Source organism: Dermochelys coriacea, chromosome 27 (assembly GCF_009764565.3).
Source record: "Dermochelys coriacea isolate rDerCor1 chromosome 27, rDerCor1.pri.v4, whole genome shotgun sequence".
Classification (NCBI taxonomy): Eukaryota; Metazoa; Chordata; order Testudines; family Dermochelyidae; genus Dermochelys; species Dermochelys coriacea.
The window spans coordinates 1,202,439-1,226,123 of record NC_050094.1 but is presented as its reverse complement, the minus strand read 5'-3'; the positions used below and the strand labels follow the sequence as shown (position 1 = coordinate 1,226,123).

Sequence of the window (23,685 nt, the reverse complement as noted above, 5' to 3'; positions counted from 1 at the left end):
CATGGTACAGGTAGTGCTGGACTAATTAGGCCTAATAAATGAACCTGCCTTCTGAAGATACTTGTGTCAAGAAGCTGTTCTTGCTCTTCACTGAGTGTGTTTTCAACCAGCAGAGAACATTTCCCATTGCCTGAGCCTGTGCTAAATTCTTCTTTCTGGACTGCTTGGCCATTTTACTTCCCCTGCTCCCTTAGCACTCTGTTTGCATAGCTGAGATCCCCATCCTTGGATTTTCAGCAAAGCATTTCAGTAAGAACTGCACCTGTGCTGTACAGATTGTTTGAAAGAAAAAGCTTCCTAATATGGTTGTCTGAAACACTGTATTCATCTTTCTTCCACTAATTCTTCTCTGTCAACAAATTTTTACATCAGTACTTCTTGTGACTTTCATGAAACATTCAACTTTAGACTGAATTTTCGATGCTTCGTTTCTGCCTGAAGACCTCTTTTAAGATAGAGGGAAAATATATAGATATAGATATATATTGCATCAGGCTAGAGCAATACCAGCTCGAGTTCTAAAACTTTGCATGTCACTAGTTCTTGACTGATGCTTGCTTGGTTACAAACTAGTTTTTGTTTAATTGCATATAGTGTGTCCACAGTAGATTATTTTTCATTAAGTATGTAGGCGCACATTTAACAATGCCTTGCATGAATATGTGCAGTTGGCTAAGTGTCCATTTGTGGACTCAATAAACTTACAATGTCTACTGGTAGAGCCAGAGGATCTTATAAGTTACCCAAGGTAAGTAGCTCCATATTTTCTTTTCTTTAAAAGAGGGAAAGACTTAAATGTGAAAAACTAGGGTAAATGCAATAAGATGAAATGTAAACAGTCAGGTTAGACCACAAAGTTCAACAGTTAAGGTGCTGTGATGATATCTGTTCCACATTGCTTATCTTTTATATTTTGTGGTATAAATCCATAATTAAAGAAAAATAAGTAAAGAAAATGTGACATGCAGGTGTGTGTGAGATGCGTAACATAAGGTTGCTCTGGCAGCGTTAACTCAGCCACATAGCATGTGCCTGTATCTTGGTTTTTTTCTTCCTCCCTTGTTAAATGTAACACTTATACATCATTCTCTGTTTATTACGCTATTAAATACCCAGGTTTTTCAGTGTGGGACATTTAACATTCAGTGTGGGACATTTATGTTGCCACAATAACCTAGGTTCTTTCCATTTCCTGATCTGAGAGTTGGAACTGTCAGGCACAACATTGGACCTCCTCTAGCTTTGTGCATTTAATATAATGAACACTAAGGCTGAAGGTCAAAATATGGAAATGAAAACAATCTGTGTAACCCAAAGAAGAACTGAGGTGCCTAATAAATGTCAGTGGATTAAAATGCCGGAAGAAACATGCCATGGAAACCAATCTCTTTGCACTGTTGCTGTAAATGCAAAGTATTCAGGTAATTAAATGGCACCTTCTAGTAATGTGAACTGAAATGGGGAGAGACTTTCTAAGGGGAAGTTCTTGCTTTAGAAAACAGAACAGGCAGTTCCCAGCCATAGAATGAAGGAGGATTCAATAATATAAGAAACTTTCTAGCAAAAGATAAGTGAATGCAAGAAACAGCTGATGGTAGATGGGCTACATGATTTCTCGCTGTTGCTGTTTTTCAGCAAATGTCAAAACTTAATATTAATTTCTAGTTTTCCCATTTCCTTCTGCCCTTCCTTCCCTCCACCACTCTCAGAAAAAATAGAAGTATGTGTTAGTATGATTGAATGCCTCGACACATGGTTTGTGGGGGTGAGGGAATGTGCACAAACGGAAATGAAATAGTGTAAGCAAAGGATAGTTGCTCATAGAACCCTACCACCCACCTGTTGTTCTACAGTCAGAAAGGGAACAGCAGGTGTTGTGGCAGATCTGTGCATGTTTAAAAATAAAGCAACTGGAAATAAAAAGTACCACTTTGTCAGAAGCTGCATATCTCCATGTGCTGGGAAGTGTCTGACCATTGCAGCTGATCAAAGTGGCCTGGTATATTTAGGACATTGTTGTATGGCAGTAGCATGTGTGGAATGAAACCCAGTCGAAATGGATGTTGTTAATTCTAGTGAGGAAGGGGTTTACACTGACAAAAGATGCACTTTCTCCAAGTCATTCTTTCCAGTGGTTGTGCCTTGTCTCCAAAGCAACAGGGATAGACCAAATCTTTGCTGTGAGCCTGGTTTTAGGCCCACCTGTGGAAGAGTTGTCTGTCTCAATGACTTCACAGGCAGCAGTCTCCTATTCTCCCTTTGGATCAAAACTTTCATGGGAATTGTAAAGACGTAACTAAATTCCTTTATTGGCTTTGCCATTTTTCTCCTCCGAATTGCAAAACTCAAATTGAAAAGGAGTACTTGTGGCACCTTAGAGACTAACAAATTTATTTGAGCATAAGCTTTCGTGAGCTACAGCTCACTTCATCGGATGCATTCAGTGGAAAATACAGTGGGGAGATTTATATACACAGAAAACATGAAACGATGGGTGTTACCATACACACTGTAAGGAGAGTGATCACTTAAGGTGAGCTATTACCAGCAGGAGAGCGGGATGGGACCTTTTGTAGTGATAATCAAGGTGGGCCATTTCCAGCAGTTGACAAGAACGTTTGAGAAACAGTGGGGGGTGGGGGAGGGAAATAAATATGGGGAAATAGTTTTACTTTGTGTAATGACCCATCCACTCCCAGTCTCTGTTCAAGCCTAAGTTAATTGTGTCCAGTTTGCAAATTAATTCCAATTCAGCAGTCTCTCGTTGGAGTCTGTTTTTGAAATTGTTTTTTTGAAGAATTGCAACTTTTAGGTCTGTAATCAAGTGACCAAAGAGATTGAAGTGTTCTCCAACTGGTTTTTGAATGTTACAATTCTTGACGTCTTATTTGTGTCCATTTATTCTTTTACGTAGAGACTGTCCAGTTTGACCAATGTACATGGCAGAGGGGCATTGCTGGCACATGATGGCATATATCACATTGGTAGATGTTCAGGTGCTGTTGTCATCATGAATAGGTCAGAATATGAACAAAAGGCTACTAGGCAGTTCTCCAACACCACTTTCTACAAGCCATTACCCTCTGATCCCACTGAGAGTTACCAAAAGAAACTACACCATTTGCTCAAGAAACTCCCTGAAAAAGCACAAGAACAAATCCGCACAGACACACCCCTGGAACCCCGACCTGGGGTATTCTATCTGCTACCCAAGATCCATAAACCTGGAAATCCTGGACACCCCATCATCTCAGGCACTGACAGCAGGATTGTCTGGCTATGTAGACTCCCTCCTCAGGCCCTATGCTACCAGCACTCACAGCTATCTTCGAGACACCACTGACTTCCTGAGGAAACTACAATACATCGGTGATCTTCCTAAAAACACCATCCTGGCCACTATGGATGTAGAAGCCTCTACACCAACATTCCACACAAAGATGGACTACAAGCCGTCAGGAATAGTATCCCCGATAATGTCACGGCAAACCTGGTAGCTGAACTTTGTGATTTTGTCCTCACCCATAACTATTTCACATTTGGGGACAATGTATACCTTCAAATCAGCGGCACCGCTATGGCCCCACAGTATGCCAACATTTTCATGGCTGACTTAGAACAACTCTTCCTCAGCTCTCGTCTCCTAATGCCCGTACTCTACGTGCGCTACATTGATGATATCTTCATCACCTGGACCCATGGAAAAGAAGCCCGTGAGGAATTCCACCATGATTTCAACAATTTCCATCCCACCATCAACCTCAGCCTGGACCAGTCCACAGAAGAGATCCACTTCCTGGGCACTACAGTGCTAATAAGCGATGGTCACATAAACACCACCCTATACCGGAAACCTACTGACCGCTATTCCTACCTACATGCCTCCAGCTTTCATCCAGACCACACCACACGATCCGTTGTCTACAGCCAAGCTCTACGATATAACCGCATTTGCTCCAACCCTTCAGACAGAGACAAACACCTACAAGATCTCTATCAAGCATTCTTACAACTACAATATCCACCTGCTGAAGTGAAGAAACAGATTGACAGAGCCAGAAGAGTACCCAGAAGTCACCTACTACAGGACAGGCCCAACAAAGAAAATAACAGAACGCCACTAGCCATCACCTTCAGCCCCCAACTAAAACCTCTCCAACGCATCATCAAGGATCTGTTACCTAACCTGAAGGACGACCCATCAGTCTCACAGCTCTTGGGAGACAGGCCAGTCCTTGCTTACAGACAGCCCCCCAACCTGAAGCAAATACTCACCAGCAACCATACACCACACAACAGAACCACTACCCCAGGAACCTATCCTTGCAACAAAGCCCGTTGCCAACTCTGTCCACATATCTATTCAGGGGACACCATCATAGGGCCTAATCACATCAGCCACACTATCAGAGGCTCGTTCACCTGCGCATCTACCAATGTGATAGATGCCATCATGTGCCAGCAATGCCCTTCTGCCATGTACATTGGTCAAATTGGACAGTCTCTACGTAAAAGAATAAATGGACACAAATCAGACGTCAAGAATTATAACATTCAAAAACCAGTTGGAGAATACTTCAGTCTCTTTGGTCACTCGATTACAGACCTAAAAGTTGCAATTCTTTAACAAAAAAACTTCAAAAACAGACTCCAGCAAGAGACCGCTGAATTGGAATTAATTTGCAAACTGGATACAATTAACTTAGGTTTGAATAGAGACTGGGAGTGGATGGGTCATTACACAAAGTAAAACTATTTCCCCATGTTTATTCCCCTCCCCCAGCCCCCACTGTTCCTCAGACGTTCTTGTCAACTGCTGGAAATGGCCCACCTTGATTAACACTACAAACTGCTGGTAATAGCTCACCTTAAGTGATCACTTTCCTTACAGTAAAAAGAAAAGGAGTACTTGTGGCACCTTAGAGACTAACAAATTTATTAGTGCATAAGCTTTCGTGAGCTACAGCTCACTTCATCGGATGCATTTGGTGGAAATTTTTTTTTCCACCAAATGCATCCGATGAAGTGAGCTGTAGCTCACGAAAGCTTATGCTCTAATAAATTTGTTAGTCTCTAAGGTGCCACAAGTACTCCTTTTCTTTTTGCGAATACAGACTAACACGGCTGCTACTCTGAAACCTTTCCTTACAGTGTGTATGGTAACACCCATTGTTTCATGTTCTCTATGTATATAAATCTCCTCACTGTATTTTCCACTGAATGCATCCGATGAAGTGAGCTGTAGCTCACAAAAGCTTATGCTCAAATAAATTTGTTAGTCTCTAAGGTGCCACAAGTCCTCCTTTTCTTTTTGTGAATACAGACTAACATGGCTGCTACTCTGAAACTCAAATTGTTTTTTGGCTTCCTGATGAAGGTTTGAAGGCAGCCTTTTGCTCTCAGAAATGGCAGCAGACAGCCAGGGGAAGCAAGAAGAAATATTCTCTCTCTCCCTCTCACACACACATGGCAAACTCCCAGGGCACTGGTGAGGTGGTCAGCCAGCGTACTGGCAGGGTGTGTGATAAGGCCATTGAGCAGGCTTCAGGGGAACTCTGCTACCAGCTGGTTTGTTGGCAAGATCCATGCTGAGACGGTTAAAGGCTGCAGGTTCTCCCTCAACCCCAAACTGTTTACCTTCACTGCCTCAGCTGTTATAAAAGGTGCCAGCTGCTCCTGAAGCCAGTTGGTTCAAGTTATTTGTCTCTAGCATCTCTGGCTCCCTCCTCATGCTGGGTAGTCAGCCTCCACTTGACTAGGACCAAGCAGCAGGGAATTTGGAGTGAAGTGATTCAGACAGAGCAATCACTGATGCCACAGACCATGGAGCGAAGTCCTTTCTTCCTTCCAGTCAGAATCATCAGGCTGGCACTAATAATTAACCATTGGAACAACTTTTCTAGGAATGTGATGGATCCTCAGTCACCTGAGGTCCTTAAATCAGCATTTGATACTTTTCTAAAAGATACTCTGTCTCAACCAGAAGTTACATGTTTGAACACGTGGTGAAATTCTGTCACTTGTATTATGCAGACTGTCAGCCTAGATGATCATAATGGTCCCTTCTGTCCTTAACATCTATGAATCACACAGGTATTCACAAAGATCGTAGTCCTTCCTTCCTTCATGTAAAAGGGATACATGTCTGTATAGGTCTATCCTTATCTGGATTACTTTCTCATTAGGTCCTCTTCACAGGTCAGTTGTGCTAAGAAGGTAGAAAACCTTCCTCACTGCTCAGGGCAGCAGGCTTGAACATGCCCCTGGGTTAGAAGCTCTCATTCTGTTCTTCAGGATTCCACATGTTAAAGGAGAAGAAAGTCAAAATTACCCAGCTCATCAAGATGCACTTAGACCCAAGGGAATGCAGCCTAGACTAAACCCATCCTTTAGAACTTCACAGGTCAGGTTGATTTGATGAACATATTTGCATCCAGGTCCCAAGGGAAAATCAAAAGGTACTACAAGTGAAGACTATGGATAGCTTATCTCAGTATTCAGAGTAGCAGCCGTGTTAGTCTGTATTCGCAAAAAGAAAAGGAGTACTTGTGGCACCTTAGAGACTAACAAATTTATTAGAGCATAAGCTTTCGTGAGCTACAGCTCACTTCATCGGATGCATTAAGTGAGCTGTAGCTCACGAAAGCTTATGCTCTAATAAATTTGTTAGTCTCTAAGGTGCCACAAGTACTCCTTTTCTTATCTCAGTAATACTCTCCAAACCTTTTATATGAATCCTAACCCCATTCCCACCCTTTCAACCACTAAGAGTAAAAGAACATTGCAAAGGAAGACACTATGGTGATTCTGGTCACCTTATCATTGACTCCTAGGTTTTAGTTCTCAGACCTGATTGAAACATAACTGGAGAACATCTTCCAGTGCCAAAATACAACCACCCTATAGTGCAACAGGGACCGGTCTGAATCAAAAATCCAGTGCTGCCAAAAGTGCCAGCTGAGAAGGAACAGAGGGCCTGACCATTCAACTCAAAGTCACATTTGGGAAAGACAAGTCTGTGTGCACTGTAAGAAATCCAGGAGACTCATTACTGTCACATAAAAGATTCCTGAGGACCATCGTTCTCACCAGTCCTCCAGTAATATGCAGATTCTTGTCATGATTGTGAGCTGTATGCTGCAAGCCCTTATAAAACTGCCTTTCTAGCATAACCAGTCAGTATTTCTCTACACCAGGGATGAGCAAACTATGGGCTGCATCCGGCCCATCAGACGTTTTAATCCAGCCCTCGAGCTACTGCCGGGGAGTGGGGTCTGGGGCTTGCCCCGCTCCACATGGCTCCTGGAAGCAGCGGCATGTCCCTCCTCCGGCTCCTGTGCATAGGTACAGCGAGGGGGCTCTGCACGCTGACACTGCCCCAAGCACTGCCCCTGCAGCTCCCATTGGCCAGTAACCATGGCCAATGGGAGCTGCACGGGTGGCAGCACGCGCAGAGCCACCTGGCCGTGCCTCCGCTTAGGAGCTGGATGGAGGACATGCCGCTGCTTCCGGGAGCTGCTTGTGGTAAGCGCTGCCCGAAGCCTGCATCCCTGACCTCCTACCGCACCCCAACCCCCTGCCCTGATCCCCTCCCGCCCTCCAAACCCCTCAATCCCAGCCCAGGGCATCCTCCTACACCCCAAACCCCTCATCCCCAGCCCCACCCCAGAACCCTCATGACCCCCAACCCCCTGCCGAAGCCCCCTCCCACACTCTGAACTCCTAATTTCTGGCCCCACCCCAGAGCCCGCACCCACAGCCAGAATCTTCACCCCATCCTGCAACCCAACCCCAATTTCATGAGCATTCATGGCCCACCATATAATTTCCATACACAGATGTGGCCCTCCGCCAAAAAGTTTGCCCACCCCTGCTCTATACCCCTCTTACTAAAAGTATCTTGCCTACTTGTCACCTCCACAATCAGGGGGATTTTGGAGTTTGGCCTGCTCGCTATGGAACCTCAGTTGCACATTTTTCATCAAACATAGTAATTCTTTGACAGGCCTTCATTCCCAAGGTTACTATAACCTTCCTGTTCTATACAGAAGTGTCATCATCCTATCTGAATTCAAACATTTTAGATAAGTAGAAGGGAATAAGTTGGGTGCAGACCGGGTCATTAATGTGGTAAAAGTGTATAAAGTAGAGGCACTGAGACTCAGGTACAATTCCTCCCATTACTGCTCACTCCATGAAAGGAGCAATAATTTCCTGGGTGGAGAGATTGCACACATCAGATGATAACTGCAAGGCTACTACTTGCTCTTCCACACTTTCTCAAAATTCTGCATAGAGTCAGCATCCTTGTGATGCTGGCAGCCAGACCCCAGCTCATGCCAGTACCTCAGGCCAATTCACTTGTGTATTAGTATAGATCAAAGTGATTGTTAAATGTATAAGAGTGTATTTGGTGTTTAAACTTCATGAAAAATAATCGGTTGATACTTGTGTTGTTTTTAGGGCTGTCTATTAATCACAATTAACTCACACGATTAACTCAAAAAAATTAATTGTGATTGAAAACATCACGATTAATCGCAGTTTTAATCACACTGTTAAACAATAGAATACCAATTGAAATGTATTAAAATTTTTTGGATGTTTTTCTGCATTTTCAAATATATTGAGATCAATTACAACACAGAATACAAAGCGTACAGTGCTCAATTTATATTATTTTTATTACAAATATTTGCACTCTAAAAAAGATAAAAGAAATAGAACTTTTCAATTCACTTCATACAAGTACTGTAGTGCAATCTCTTTATCATGAAAGTGCAACTTACAAATGTAGAATTATGTACAAAAATACAAAACTGCACTCAAAAACAAACCAATGTAAAACTTGTAGGCTCTAAAGTCTACTTGGTCCTACTACTTGTTCAGCCAGTCATTAAGACAAACAAGTTTGTTTATATTTATGGGAGATACTGCTGCTTGCTTATTTACACCATCACCTGAAAGTGAGAACAGGCATTCACATGGCACTTTTGTAGCCAGTGTTGGAAGGTATTTACATGCCAGATATGCTAAACATTCATATGCCCCTTCATGCTTCAGCCACCATTCTAGAGGACATGCTTCCATGCTGATGACACTCAGTAAAAAAAATAATGTTAATTAAATTTGTGATTGAGCTCCTTGGGGGAGAACTGTATGTCTCCTGCTCTGTTTTACCCACATTCTACCATCTATTTCATGTTATAGCCATCTCGGCCAGTACATGTTGTACGTTTTAAGAACACTTTCAGCACAGATTTGATAAAATGCAAATATCTATGTAAATATCTTGTGACACCAGCTATAACAGTGCCATGAGAACACCTGTTCTCAGTGTCAGGTGACATTGTAAACAAGAAGCAGGCAGCATTATCTCCTGCAAATGTAAACAAACTTGTTTGTCTGAGCCATGAGTGAACAAGAAGTAGGACTAAGTGGGACTTGTAGGCTTTAAAGTTTTACATTGTTTTATTTTTGAGTGCAGGGTTTTTTTGTACGTAATTCTACATTAGTAAGTTCAGCTTTCATGTTAAAGAGATTGCACTACATTATTTGTATTAGGTGAATTGAAAAATACTATGTCTTTTATTTTTTACAGTGCAAATATTTGTAATAAAAATAATATAAAGTGAGCACTGTACACTTTGTATTCTGTGTGGTAATTGAAATCAATATATTTTAATATGTATAAAATATCCAAAATATTTAAATAAATGGTACTCTATTATTTTTTAACAGTGCGATTAATCGCGATTAATTTTTTTAATTGCTTGACAGCTCTAGTTGTTTTCACTTATCTGCATCCCATTATAATGTAGGAGCAAACATTTACATTATGTATACCCTTGTAACTAAATAACCAATCAAACGAGCATTAAATGATAAAGAAGCCTTGTGGCAGGCAAATGAAGAACTTTAACAGAAAAGTGCTAATTTCAAAGCAAATGGTCATTGTATGTGATGATCGGAGGCCAAAGACCCAAAATGCATTCCTCACTCTCCATCATCAAAGGAAAAGCCCACATGGGTAGTGACACTGTCAGCTTGTTTTCTGTCAGAAGAAGCTAGAACCAGAAGAAGTGTGGATTCAAGTCAAAATCCAGCATCTCTGAACTGTTTGGACTCTTACAGGGAAGTGTACCAGATGCAAAGCAGAGCTCCCCAGAGACAATCTGGGACTCATGAAAAGACTTTTGACAATCTGGCAGTTTATTGCATCACTGCCACTATTTGGGATTACAAACTGTGACTCACCTCTACATATATTTTACCTGCTTCAACCTCTCAATAGCTCTCATTTCCTTTTCTTAGCTAAAAAACATTGTTAGTTTACTATAGAATTGGATACCAGCGTTATCTTTCGTGTAAGATCTATGATTGATTATGAGATAACTTCTATGATGAGATAACTGGCTCTGTGGATATGGGGAAAACGGTGGATGTGATATATCTTGACTTTAGCAAAGCTTTTGTTATAGTCTCCTACAGTATTCTTGTCAGCAAGTTTAAAAAATATGGATTGGATGAATGGACTATAAAGTGGATAGAAAGCTCGCTAGATTGTCGGGCTCAACAGGTAGTGATAAACAGCTTGATGTCTAGTTGGTAGGGATCGGTCCTGGGGCTGGTTTTGTTCAACATCTTTATTAATGATCTGGATGATGGGATGGGTTGCACCCTCAACAAGTTCGCAGATGCACTAAGCTGGGGGGAGAGGTAGATATGCTGGAGGGTAAGGATAGGGTCCAGAGTGACCTAGAGAAATTGGAGGATTGGGTCAAAAGAAATCTGATGAGGTTCAACAAGGACAAGTGCAGAGACCTGCACTTATGACGGAAGAATCCCATGCACCGCTACAGGCTGGGGACCTACTGGCTAAGTAGCAGTTCTGCAGAAAAGGATCTGGGGATTACAGTGGATGAGAAGCTGGATATGAGTCAGCAGTGTGCCCTTGTTACCAAGAAGGCTAACGGCATATTGGGCTGTATTAGTAGGAGCACTGCCAGCAGATCGAGGGAAGTGATTATTCCCATCTATTCGGCACTGGTGAGGCCACACCTGGAGTGTTATGTCCAGGTTTGGTCCCCCCACTACAGAAGGGATGTGGATAAATTGGAGAGAGTCCAGCAGAGGGCAAGGGGCACATGATGTATGAGGAGAGGCTGAGGGAACTGGGGTTATTTAGTCTACAGAAGAGAAGAGTGAGGGGGGATTTGATAGCAGCCTTCAACTACCTGAAGGGTGGTTTCAAGGAGGATGGAGCTCGGCTGTTCTCAGTGGTGGCAGATGACAGAACAAGAAGTAATGGTCTCCAGTTGCAGTGGGGAGGTCTAGGTTGAATATTAGGAAACACTATTTCACTAGGAGGGTGGTGAAGCACTGGAATGAGTTACCTAGGGAGGTGGTGGAATCTCCATCCTTAGAGGTTTTTAAGGCCCAGCTTGACAAAGCCCTGGGCTGATTTATTTGGGATTGGTCCTACTTTGAGCAGGGAGTTGGACTGGGTGACTTCATGAGGTCTCTTCCAACCCTAATCTTCTATGATTCTAGGATCTAGAGTACCAATTAATCTGAGGTAAGTGACTGGTCTCTTAATATTGGGAGCAACCTGATGTGCTGTGATTTTTGGTGTAAGTGACCTTTTATTACAAAGTCCAGTTTGTCTGGGTGGCAAAATAGACTGGAGAGTCTAAGGGACTGTTTGTGACTCTGTGGTAAGACTAAAAAGACGAGGAGTCCTTGTGGCACCTTAGAGACTAACGAATTTATTTGGGCATAAGCTTTCATGGGCTAGAACCCACTTCATCAGATGTATGAAGTAAAAGATACAGGATCAGGTATAAATACATGAAAGGATGTGGGTTGCTCTACCAAGTGTTAGGTCAGTGGTAAGACTGGTATAGTGATCCACAAGTTCACATTCATTACCAGCTTGGTGAAATCTAATTATAAAACACACCATCAGCTGGGGATGTCTGCCCGGGTTTCTGGCAGTCTGCCGTGACACTCTGCTCACAGTTTTGAGCCACTCCAATCAGCATGACAATGCTCTCCTCCGCTGATGCAGCATCTGGTAGAAAGGTGTTACGGAATGGGTTGCCTGAAAGTCCCTTCTTAATTTCTACATAGTAAAGTTGAATCCTCTCACCCTCCCATAGCAATTTGAAAGGGAAGAACATTCCTCTAAGAAATCCTTAAATTTCATGTCAAGGCCCTGGTGCAATTGTTTTAGTTAAATAGCACTCTCTAAAAAAACCTTTTATGTAGTTAATATTTCCACTGTGAAAGCTGTCTGACATGGAGGGTTCTAGAAAAATGAAAGATAAGACTGGGGCCTAATTTTTAATTCTCCCCATCATTTTCTTCAGACATTTAGGAACACAAGAATTGCCAGATTGGATCAGACCAATGATTTAGTTCAGAATCCTATTTCCAAAAAGAAAAGGAGTACTTGTGGCACCTTAGAGACTAACAAATTTATTTGAGCATAAGCTTTCGTGAGCTACAGCTCACTTCATCGGTTGCATTCAGTGGAAAATACAGTGGGGAGTATGGTTTAAAGACTTCAAGGAGCAGAGAAGCCTCCCTCAAGTCACCCATGCCCCATGCTACAGAGGAAGACGAAAAACCTCCAGGGCCTCTCCAATCTGCCCTGGAGGAAAATTCCTTCCCGACCCCAAATATGGCGATCAGCTAAACCCTGAGCATATGGGCAAGATTCACCAGCCAGATACCCAGGAAAGAATTTTCTGTAGAATGTTCTCTGTGTGTGTATATAAATCTCCCCATTGTATTTTCCACTGAATGCATCCGAAGAAGTGATCTGTAGCTCACGAAAGCTTATGCTCAAATAAATTTGTTAGTCTCTAAGGTGCCACAAGTCCTCCTTTTCTTTTTGTGAATATAGACTAACGCTGCTGCTACTCTGAAACCTATTTCCAAAAGTGGCCAGCATCAGATACTTCGAAGACAGATGCAAAAAAAACCCATTATAGATAATTGTAGGTCTTCTTGTTTTTCTAATCATACTATCTTGGTTGTTCTGCAGACAACTAAGGTACTATAGAAACATAAAGTAGACGTTCCCTGTCCTGAAGAGCTTGCAGTCGAAATAGGCAAAACAAAAGGTAGTGAAAGGGACAGAACACACAAACAGAGTGAGCAAAAAGTAGTAATATTATGTATTTGTACTACTGTAGTACCCAGGAACACTAGTCATGTACAAGGACCTGGGGGTGGGGAGGGGGATGGGTGTCGCCTTCCTTTGTGGCATGGGTCATGGATCACTTGCGGGTTGTAAATGCGGGATTCTCTGTAACTTGAAATCTTTGAATCATGATTTGAGGACTTCAGTAACTCAGCTAGAGGTTAGGGATCTGTTACAGGAGTGGGTGGGCGAGGTTCTAGGGCCTGCAATGTGCAAGAGGTCAGATTAGATGATCATGATGGTCCCTTGTGGCCTTAAAGTTTATGAGTCTCTGAGGAACACATTGTGCTAGTACTGTACAAACAGAACAAGAAAGGTCCTTGCTCCAAAGAATTTACAATCTAAGTAGCTAGTCCCATTTTCCAGGGAATAGAAAAATTTATGTAAAAAGACAGTTTACTGACTATGAGTAGACCTAAAAATGACCAAATATTTGAGAATCCTAGTCTGTTTTCCCCTTCCCCCTTGAAGCTGATTCTTCCTGGCAGGTAAATGAAGCAAAAATTGATTTGTTTTTTAAACTATAGTTGTCATTTTAAAATGACAAGTTCTGTTATTGATCAACATTCACTATTTAAAAGGCCATTCAAGGGCCTTGGCAGGCCTGGCAATAAAATGGGGTGCTGAACGATGCAAACCAGACATCATGACAAGAACCTGACAACTGAGTGCACCATCAGTATTGCCCACCTGTGTGATGTGGTCTGGAGACGGAACTGTGCTCGCAGAGTTTTCTGTAGTGCAGTCTGTGCTGAGGCAGGCTTGGTTTGTGGCTTCCTTTCTGAATGTAGCTATGCACTTGAAGCAGGATGTAGGACAAGCGAGTGCAGGTGGAGGGAAAAGCGTGCCTGTTTGAATGGACTCTCACCTATTTAGTTCCCCCAAATGGCAACACAAACAAACCCCTGCAGATGGAGAGACTCCATTTATGCTACTCTGGAAACCCAAATAGAACTGTCTAAGGGCAGTTGGAGCGTTTTGTGACAGATCAAGCAAGAGCGTAAGTGGATGTGGCTCTTAGGGTATGTCTTCGCTACCAACTTTAACATGTCTGTGTAGTCGCGGCCCCAGTGCAGCGACAGAGCTGTCCCAGGACCACCCCCACGAGAGGGGTAGCTACCAGCACTGGTGCACTGTCTACACTGCCACTTTACAGCACTGAAATTTGCATCGCTCAGAGGGGTGTTTTTTCGCACCCCTGAGCGAGAAGATTTCAGGGCTGTAAAGTGGCATTGTAGACAAGGCCTTACTTTAATAGGAAGAGAATGCTTTTGCATAAACCAGCACAAACTAATTGCAGCTCAATTACAGTTTAGAGCTTTCTTTAAGTGATTGTGAGGCCTTAACTGAAACTTGTGGTCCATAATATACAGAGTGTGTGACAGCTTCAGATGTTCTGCAATGTCCTGCTGTGAATCAGCTAAAGATAATTTTTAATTATTCCACAGTAACATTTTTCACAGTTCATATTGACACACGACTTTTTCAGGCTGTTCTGAAGAACAGCTGACCTCTTTCAACTTCAGGTTGAAGTAAATGAAGTTTTCTCTTTTCTTTGAGCAAATTGTTATCTAGTCCTGCATGGTATTTCTGTGTGTGTATCTTAGTGGGGGGTTGACTGAGTGGGGGAAGACAAGCTGGGTGAACCACTGTCAAAGTTGAAGTTCCTTTAGGATAAATTCTACAAATTAACCTGACTGAAATGTCAAAATACTATGAGCAGGCTAACCAAATGCCATGCATTTTGTGTGACACTATGCATTTGGCCTGCCTGATTCTCAGATAAAATATCATCCAGAGTTCACTGTGAAATACATGTTGGCCCAGGATAAATTGCAATGGGCTGGGACCCAGGAGATATTCTGGGTTCTGGCCTTACCTCAGGAGTGGGCAAACTATAGCCCACGGGCCGGATCCAGCCCCTCCGGGCTTTGCATCCGGCCCACAGGATTGCCCCCCCCTTGGTGCCACGGGCCCCGCGCCACTCTCAAAAGTGGCCGGCACCACATTCCTCCGGCCTCTGGGGGGGGCAGAGGGCTCCGTGCATTGCCCTTGCCTCCAGGCACCAACCCCTGCAGCTCCCATTGGCTGGGAACGGGGAACCGCGGCCAATGGGAGCTTCAGGGGAGGTACATGGAGGCGTGGCAAGGGCAACGCGTGGAGTCCTGTGCCCCCCGTCCCCCAGGGCCCGCGCAGGGATGTGGTGAGCGGTGCATGGAAGGAGCCTGCCCTGGCCATGGTGCATGCCACTGCCGCCCTGGAGCCTGCACCCCGCACCCCTCCTGCACCCCAACCCTTTGCCCTGAGCCCCCTGCAGCACCCCACACTCCTCCTGCGCTCCAACCCCCTGCACTGAGCCCCCTGCTGCACCCCTCCTGCACCCTAACCCCCGCTGCACGCCTTCTGCACCCCAGCTCCCTGCCCTGAGCCCCCTGTCGCACCCCACATCCTTCCTGCACCCCAACCCCCTTCCCTGAGCCCCCTCATACATCCCGCACCCCTCCTCTGTCCCAATCCCTTGCCCTGAGTCCCTTCCTGCACACCACACCCCCTCCTACACCCTGCACTCCCTCCCGCACCCCAACCCCCTGCCCCGGCCTTGCATACAATTTCCCCACCCAGATGTGGCCCTCGGGCCAAAGAGTTTGCCCACCCTTGCTGTACCTCTTCTATAGAATGATGTTAATTTCTCTGTTCCATTCACAACTTTTATCGCAAATGGCCTTATATCTCTACAATGGGAGGCAAGCAACTATCATTCTTCCCAAATATTGTATTGGATGTTATTCTTTACAAATAAGATAAATCAAACATGATTTCTGGCAGAGCTGAGAATAGAGCCCATGTCTCTAATAATACAGAGACAAGTCTCATCCACTGAGCCACCTTTCCAATGCCAATGTGTCAAATCTCTGTGCTTGTTTAAGCTGTCTGTAATAACTTTTCTAACCACTACTAGACCACTCTGCTCCCAAGGCCAGGGATAAAACCTAGGAAACCCAATGCTCCTGTGCAATCTCAAAAATAGTTAGGTAACCCATTGGCAGAGTACACCAACAGGAGTTTTTCTGCCCATGTAGGAACTCCAGGACCCCTTAGATATGCCAACAAAAGCAGGTCAGCAATGAGTGATCTTTCTGCCATGAGGTCTGTCTTAGGAGCGAGGGAGTCTGCTTCCACAGATGCCCCATCAGAGTCTTATCATCAGGAAGCTAGAAGCATTCTCTCAAACACAAGAGCAAATCCTCTTGTAAGTCCATTTCTAAATGTCAGATACGATTCTGTTGAAATCAACCAAATCTTCCCACTCAGCCCACGAGGACTTAAAATGGACTAAGTCTCAGGGTTGTGACAGGAAAGCCCACAAATCCAGGCCTCCGTTGATACCAGACTGCACTCCAGCAGCATCAGTTCTTCCACTACCAGGTAATCCTAAACACCTGGAACCAGTGGCACCAACAAAGGACAACCATTGGGAGCTTCAGACACCAACGGTACCAGTTCTGCCTTGCCTGACTGTAGCACAAACTGGATCTGTTCCAGCTCTATTGGTTTGGGTAGACAGAACACCCTCACACTCCAGGGACAGCAGTGTTATGCTCCACCTGTTGACATTTTTCCTCTCCTTGATCCCAATCTCCATCACAATCAGGTCCTTCCCTAATGATGGAGGTCCTAATTCCACCAGGAAATGCAGCTTTTGGGAGGAGTCTGTCCCTCATCCCATTGTCCAGCCATGATTTCCCTCCAGTGGAACCATTGGTTCAGCCGATGGATCCAGAATCAGCATTTTCTCTCTTAGGAGACTTAGAACCACCCAAGGAACTGATGTCCCTTCATCCGAGACGTACCTTTGGGGGTCATCTAGCACTCTTTTTCCACACCTGGAATGCAATAACAATGGACATGTGGATGTAAAACATCATGCATTCTGACTATGCAACCAAATTTACCTCCCTGCCTCGTCCAAAACCTTCTGCTCCTCTTCAGGGGCCATTCTCATAATATTTTCAAAGAAAAAACTGAATCCCTCCTTCAGCAAGGAGCAATAGAGTTAGTTTCTCTTCAGCACCAAGGAAAGGGTTTTTAACTCAGCATACTTCCTAGTACCTAAAAAGTCACGTGGTTGGAGACCTGTCCTTGATCTCCGCCACCTCAACCACTTGTTCACAAACCAAAATTTTGCATGGCCACACTGTCATTTATAATCCCATATTTGGAAAGGGGCATGTGATTTACAGCTCTCAATATGAAGGACATGTACTTTCACATGGACATTCACCCCGCATTCCAACGTTTTCTTAGATTCATAGTGGGCCCTGACCATTTTCAATACAGAGTGCTTCTATTTGGCCTAGGCATTTTCCCCTATCTCAGCAACTGCCTTGCTGTTGCTAAGACAAGTCACAAAGACTACGAGTCAACTTGTCAATAGCTTCAGCTCCTGTCTTCCCTAGCAGTCAGCATAAACTTGGAAAAGTCTGTCCTCACTCCAACACAGACTTTGAATTTAGGGATGCTCAAATGAAATTTAGTCGCTGCACAGGCTTACCAACTGATGGACAGGTTCCAAGTGATGAACAACCTCATGGATTAAGTCGTGAACATCCGTCAAACATCAATCAAAATTTGTCTTTCTCTCCTGGGCCGTATGGCTTCAGGCACTTGCATCACACCATTCACCAGACTCCATCTTCGTTGCCTATCTTTGTCCGGCTTGTCCTCGTCTGTCCCTCCGCCAGCGCAAGTTGAAGCCACACCATTCTATTTTGCTGCTAGCGTGTTCTTTCCATTTCTGGCTAAAGAGTTTTGTCATTGGATCAGCTCAGCGTATTTTCGGTCTGCCCAGCGGTCATTTGTGGTCTCTGGGGATCCAGTCACTGATGTGGGTTGTCAACCTATTGTCTTGTCTGCGGACCACATGATCCACCCATCTTCACTTTGCATCGTACATTGCCTGCACTATATCGGTCACCTCTGTATGCATTCTGATCTCCTCATTCGGTATATGAGCAATATCTTACACATTCGCCTTTCCATTGCTGTCTGTGTGACAGCAAGTTTTTCTTCCTCTGCTTTCGTCGTTCACCAGCTTTCTGCTCTGTATATCACTGCTGGCAGAACAGTGGCGTTAAATAGTTCTTTACTTTTCTTCATGGACAGATCATCCATTAGATACAAATGCAAGGAGCCTGAGAAACAAGCAGGAAGAACTGGAAGTCCTGGCACAGTCAAGGAATTATGATGTGATTGGAATAACAGAGACTTGGTGGGATAACTCACATGACTGGAGTACTGTCATGGATGGATATAAACTCTTCGGGAAGAACAGGCAGGACAGAAAAGGTGGGGGAGTTGCACTGTATGTAAGAGAGCAGTATGACTGCTCAGAGCTCCGATATGAAACTGCAGAAAAACCTGAGAGTTTCTGGATTAAGTTTAGAAGTGTGAGCAACAAGAGTGATGTCGTGGTGGGAGTCTGCTAGAGACCACCAGACCAGGGGGATGAGGTGGACGAGGCTTTCTTCCGGCAACTCACGGAAATTACTAGATTGCAGGTCATGGTTCTCATGGGAGACTTCAATCACCCTAAAAAGAAAAGGAGTACTTGTTGCACCTTAAAGACTAACAAATTTATTTGGGCATAAACTTTCGTGAGCTACAGATCACTTCATCGGATGCATTCAGTGGAAAATACAATGGGAAGATGATTTATATACACAGAAAACATGAAACAATGGTTGTTATCATATACACTATAAGGAGAGTGATCATTTAAGGTGAGCTATTACCAGCAGGAGAGCAGGGCTGGGGGGACCTTTTGTAGTGATAATCAAGGTGGGCCATTTCCAGCCGTTGACAAGAACGTTTGGGGGGGGAGGAACACGGGAAAATAGTTTTACTTTGTGTAATGACCCATCCACTCCCAGTCTCTATTCAAACCTAAGTTAATTGTATCCAGTTTGCAAATTAATTCCAATTCAGCAGTCTCTCATTGGAGTCTGTTTTTGAAGCTTTTTTGTTGAAGGATAGCCACTCTCAGGTCTGTAATCGAGTGAGTGGAGAGATTGAAGTATTCTCCAACTGGTTTTTGAATGTTATAATTCTTGACGTCTGATTTGTGTCCATCTATTCTTTTACGTAGAGACTGTTCAGTTTGACCAGTGTACATGGCAGAAGGGCATTGCTGGCACATGATGGCATATATCACATTGGTAGATGCGCAGGTGAACGAGCCTCTGATAGTGTGGCTGATGTGATTAGGCCCTATGATGATCAATCACCCTGATATCCCAATCCAGGAAGTTTTTGGAAAGTGTAGGGGACAATTTCCTGGTGCAAGTGCTGGAGGAACCAACTAGAGGCAGAGCTCTTCTTGACCTGCTGCTCACAAACCAGGAAGAATTAGTAGGGGAAGCAAAAGTGGATGGGAACCTGGCAGGCAGTGACCATGAGATGGTTGAGTTCAGGATCCTGACACAAGGAAGAAAGGAGAGCAGCATAATACGGACCCTGGACTTCAGAAAAGCAGACTTTGACTCCCTCAGGAGAACTGATGGGCAGGATCCCCTGGGAGAATAACATGAGGAGGAATGGAGTCCAGGAGAGCTGGCTGTATTTTAAAGAATCCTTCTTCAGGTTACAGGGACAAACCATCCCGATGTGTAGAAAGAAGAGTAAATGTGACAGGCGACCAGCTTGGCTTAACAGTGAAATCCTTGCTGATCTTAAACACAAAAAAGAAGCTTACAAGAAGTGGAAGATTGGACAAATGACCAGGGAAGAGTATAAAAATATTGCTTGGGTATGCAGGAGTGAAATCAGGAAGGCCAAATCATACCTGGAGTTGCAGCTAGCAAGAGATGTTAAGAGTAACAAGAAGGGTTTCTTCAGGTATGTTAGCAACAAGAAGAAAGTCAAGGAAAGTGTGGGCCTCTTACTGAATGAGGGAGGCAACCTAGTGACAGAGGATGTGGAAAAAGCTAATGTACTCAAAGCTTCTTTTGCCTCTGTCTTCACGAACAAGGTCAGCTCCCAGACTACTGCACTGGGCAGCACAGCATGGGGGGGAGGAGACCAGCCCTCTGTGGAGAAAGAAGTGGTTCAGGACTATTTAGAAAATCTGGACGAGCACAAGTCCATGGGTCCAGATGCGCTGCATCTGAGGATGCTAAAGGAGTTAGCGGATGTGATTGCAGAGCCATTGGCTATTATCTTTGAAAACTTATGGTGATCGGGGGAAGTCCCGGACGACTGGAAAAAGGCTAATGTAGTGCCCATCTCTAAAAAAGGGAAGAAGGAGGATCCTGGGAATTACAGGCCAGTCAGCCTCACCTCGGTCCCTGGAAAAATCATGGAGCAGGTCCTCAAGGAATCAATTCTGAAGCACTTCGAGGAGAGGAAAGTGATCAGGAACAGTCAGCATGGATTCACCAAGGGCAAGTCATGCCTGACTAATCTAATTGCCTTCTATGACAAGATAACTGGCTCTGTGCATGAGGGGAAAGCAGTGCATGTGTTGTTCCTTGACTTTAGCAAAGCTTTTGACATAGTCTCCCACAGTATTCTTGCCAACAAATTAAAGAAGTATGGGCTGGATGAATAGACTATAATGGATAGAAAGCTGGCTAGATTGTCGGGCTCAACGGGTAGTGATCAGTGGCTCCATGTCTAGTTGGCAGCCGGTATCAAGTGGTCGGTCCTGGGGCTGGTTTTGTTCAATATATTCATTAATGATTTGGAGGATGGTGTGGCTTGCACCCTCAGCAAGTTTGCAGATGACACTAAACTGGGAGAAGTAGATACACTGGAGGGTAGGGATAGGATACAGAGGGACCTAGACAAATTAGAGGATTTGGCCAAAAGAAATCTGATGAGGTTCAACAAGGACAAGTGCAGAGTCCTGCACTTAGGACGGAAAAATCCCATGCACCGCTACAGACTAGGGACCGAATGGCTTGGCAGCAGTTCTCCAGAAAAGGACCTAGGGGTTACAGTGGACGAGAAGCTCCGTATGAGTCAACCGTGTGCACTTGTTGCCAAGAAGGCCAATGACATTTTGGGATGTATAAGTAGGGGCATTGCCAGCAGATCAAGGGACATGATCGTTCCCCTTTATTCGACATTGGTGAGGCCTCATCTGGAGTACTGTGTCCAGTTTGGGGCCCCACACTACAAGAAGAATGTGAAAAAATTGGAAAACGTCCAGCGGATGGCAAAAAAAATGATTAGGGGACTGGAACACATGACTCATGAGGAGAGCCTGAGGGAACTGGGATTGTTTAGTCTGCGGAAGAGAAGAATGAGGGGGGATTTGATAGCTGCTTTCAACTACCTGAAAGGGGGTTTCAGAGAGGATGGATCTAGATTGTTCTCAGTGATAGCAGATGACAGAACGAGGACTAATGGTCTCAAGTTGCAATGGGGGAGGTTTAGGTTGGATATTAGGAAAAACTTTTTCACTAGGAGGGTGATTTAGCACTGGAATGTGTTACCTAGGGAGGTGGTGGAATCTCCTTCCTTAGAAGTTTTAAAGGTCAGGCCTGACAAAGCCCTGGCTGGGATGATTTGGTTGGGGATTGGTCCTGCTTTGAGCAGGGGTTTGGACTAGATGACTTCCTGAGGTCCCTTCCAAGCCTGATATTCTATGATTCTATGATACGTCTTTATTTTCTTGAAACTTGCCCACCCTGCCTTTCACCTCCTACTGCATTCTCCTTCAAATGACTTGTCTCTGCTCAGCTGCTGACCCAGGTAAATATATTTGTCAACCTCCTTGTAGCAGACTGCAAACTCATTGGTGCGGTGCCTCCTGCTGGTCATCTAGAAATTAGCTCTTTTCCAGTTTCGGAGCACCCTCTGCTGGCCGGTGTCTCGCCTGCCTCAGGCCCCCGTGTCGCTCCTGGACCTGGTGCCCCTTTCCTTGGGGTTCTGCCCCCAGCAATACCCCACACTCTGGGTCTCCCCTCCCAGGGGAACCCCTCAACCCTCTATGCCCACCTTGCCTCAGTGGCTACTGCCAGTCATCATCTAGCCCCCTCTCACTGGGGCAAACTGCAGTCTGTAAAGGCCACTCATCATAGGCAAGGGGGTAGGATCAGCTGCCTCTGCCTATCCCCAGGCTACACCTCTGCAGCCCCAGTACCTCCTTTGGCCTTACCCAAGGCCTCAGCCTGGGGAGTTTCCAGGCTGGAGCTCCCCAGCTCCTCTTGCCTTTCCCCAGCACTGCTCTGCTTCCAGTACCCTGCTCCCAGGCAGTTAGGCCCTTCTCCCTCCACAGCTGGAGAGAGACTGACTCAGCTCCTGGCTCACTGCCCTTTTATAGGTCCAGCTGTGGCCTGATTGGGCATGGACCCAGCTGTGGCTGCTTCCCCAATCAGCCTAACCTTTTCCACTGGAGTAGGGTAACTGCCCCGCTACACTCCTCGATTTCTTTCCCGTTTATAGTGATGATTCCTTCTGCACAATGCTCATTCCAGATCCACTTCGTCTCCGATGTGTTCACATGATACCAACCCGATATCACGTGAAGGTGTTCGCAGTTGCTGCAGTTTGTTCTCCAGTTCTGCTGTGTCCTTTGCCAGCATTCTGCAGTCGTCAGCGAAGAGAAGATGCGTTAACTTCTCCGTCAATTCTGATTTCTTCTTCCCAGTTCCATTCCTTGAACAGCTACTCCAGGTCTGCTGCACACAGCTTCGGTGAGATTGTGTTGCCTTGTCTGACTCCTCTACATATGCCGGGGACATTGAATAATGTTATCTCTGTCAAGCAATTGCAATTAATTTCTTTCAGGAGGTCAATGTCCCTCGGGTCAATTCCGATTTCATTGAGCACATTGAGTACAGTGTTACTCTCCACCAAGTCAAATGCCTTTTTGTAGTTGGCAAATGCAATCACAGTGGTACTTTGTATCCCTTGCATTTTTTGATGAGCTGCCCAACTGAGTGGATGTGATCAATTGTCGAATACCCTGAGCAGAAACCAGCTTGTTCTCTGCTTTTGTGCATTTTGAGATCCTTCTTAATCCGATTGAGTATGATGTGGTTAAAGTCTTTATACAATTTGTGAGAGAAGTGTGATCAGACAGCAGTTGCTCAGTTTTTCTGGATCACCTTTCTTCATCAACAGTATTGTTTTCGATTTCTTCAATGCATCTGGAACATGCTTGCTATTGATGTAGATGGTGAACCATTGCGCCAGTGCTTTGAAGAGAGTATCTTTCCCTGCTTTGAGATATTCCGGACGAATATTGTCCACTCCCGGACTCTTCCCTCTGTTTATGTTGTAAACTGCATATTCAGTTTTTTCCCCAGATAACGTTGGAAACTTCTTCTGTAAACTGCTGCCTTGACGGTGTACGCTGGACGTTGACATGCAAGTAGTGGTGGAATAGCCTACCAGTGTGGCTTCACACAATGTACTCACCAAGCAAACAGTCCATGAATGTTATAGGAACAGTTCTCACCAAAGTAACA

At 44.6% G+C, this 23,685-nt stretch overlaps 1 protein-coding gene and 1 long non-coding RNA gene across 8 annotated transcripts in view; one reads left to right on the top strand and one right to left on the bottom strand.

The window, feature by feature from the left end:
• Nucleotides 1-23,685, top strand: part of MYO1D (myosin ID) — a 397,979-nt gene that overhangs the window by 343,139 nt on the left and 31,155 nt on the right. The gene's annotated exons all lie outside the window — the stretch shown is intronic.
• The window catches only part of LOC122457609, a 44,230-nt gene that overhangs the window by 17,551 nt on the left and 2,994 nt on the right, over nucleotides 1-23,685 (bottom strand). For 3 of the 7 annotated variants that reach the window (XR_006277243.1, XR_006277244.1, XR_006277242.1), the window contains exon 2: nucleotides 5,638-6,288. This is a non-coding gene — a long non-coding RNA (uncharacterized LOC122457609). Of the gene's footprint in view, nucleotides 1-5,637; nucleotides 6,289-22,355; nucleotides 22,425-23,685 lie in introns of those variants that run through there. The other 4 variants (XR_006277245.1, XR_006277239.1, XR_006277241.1 and 1 more) reach the window with 4 other exon arrangements.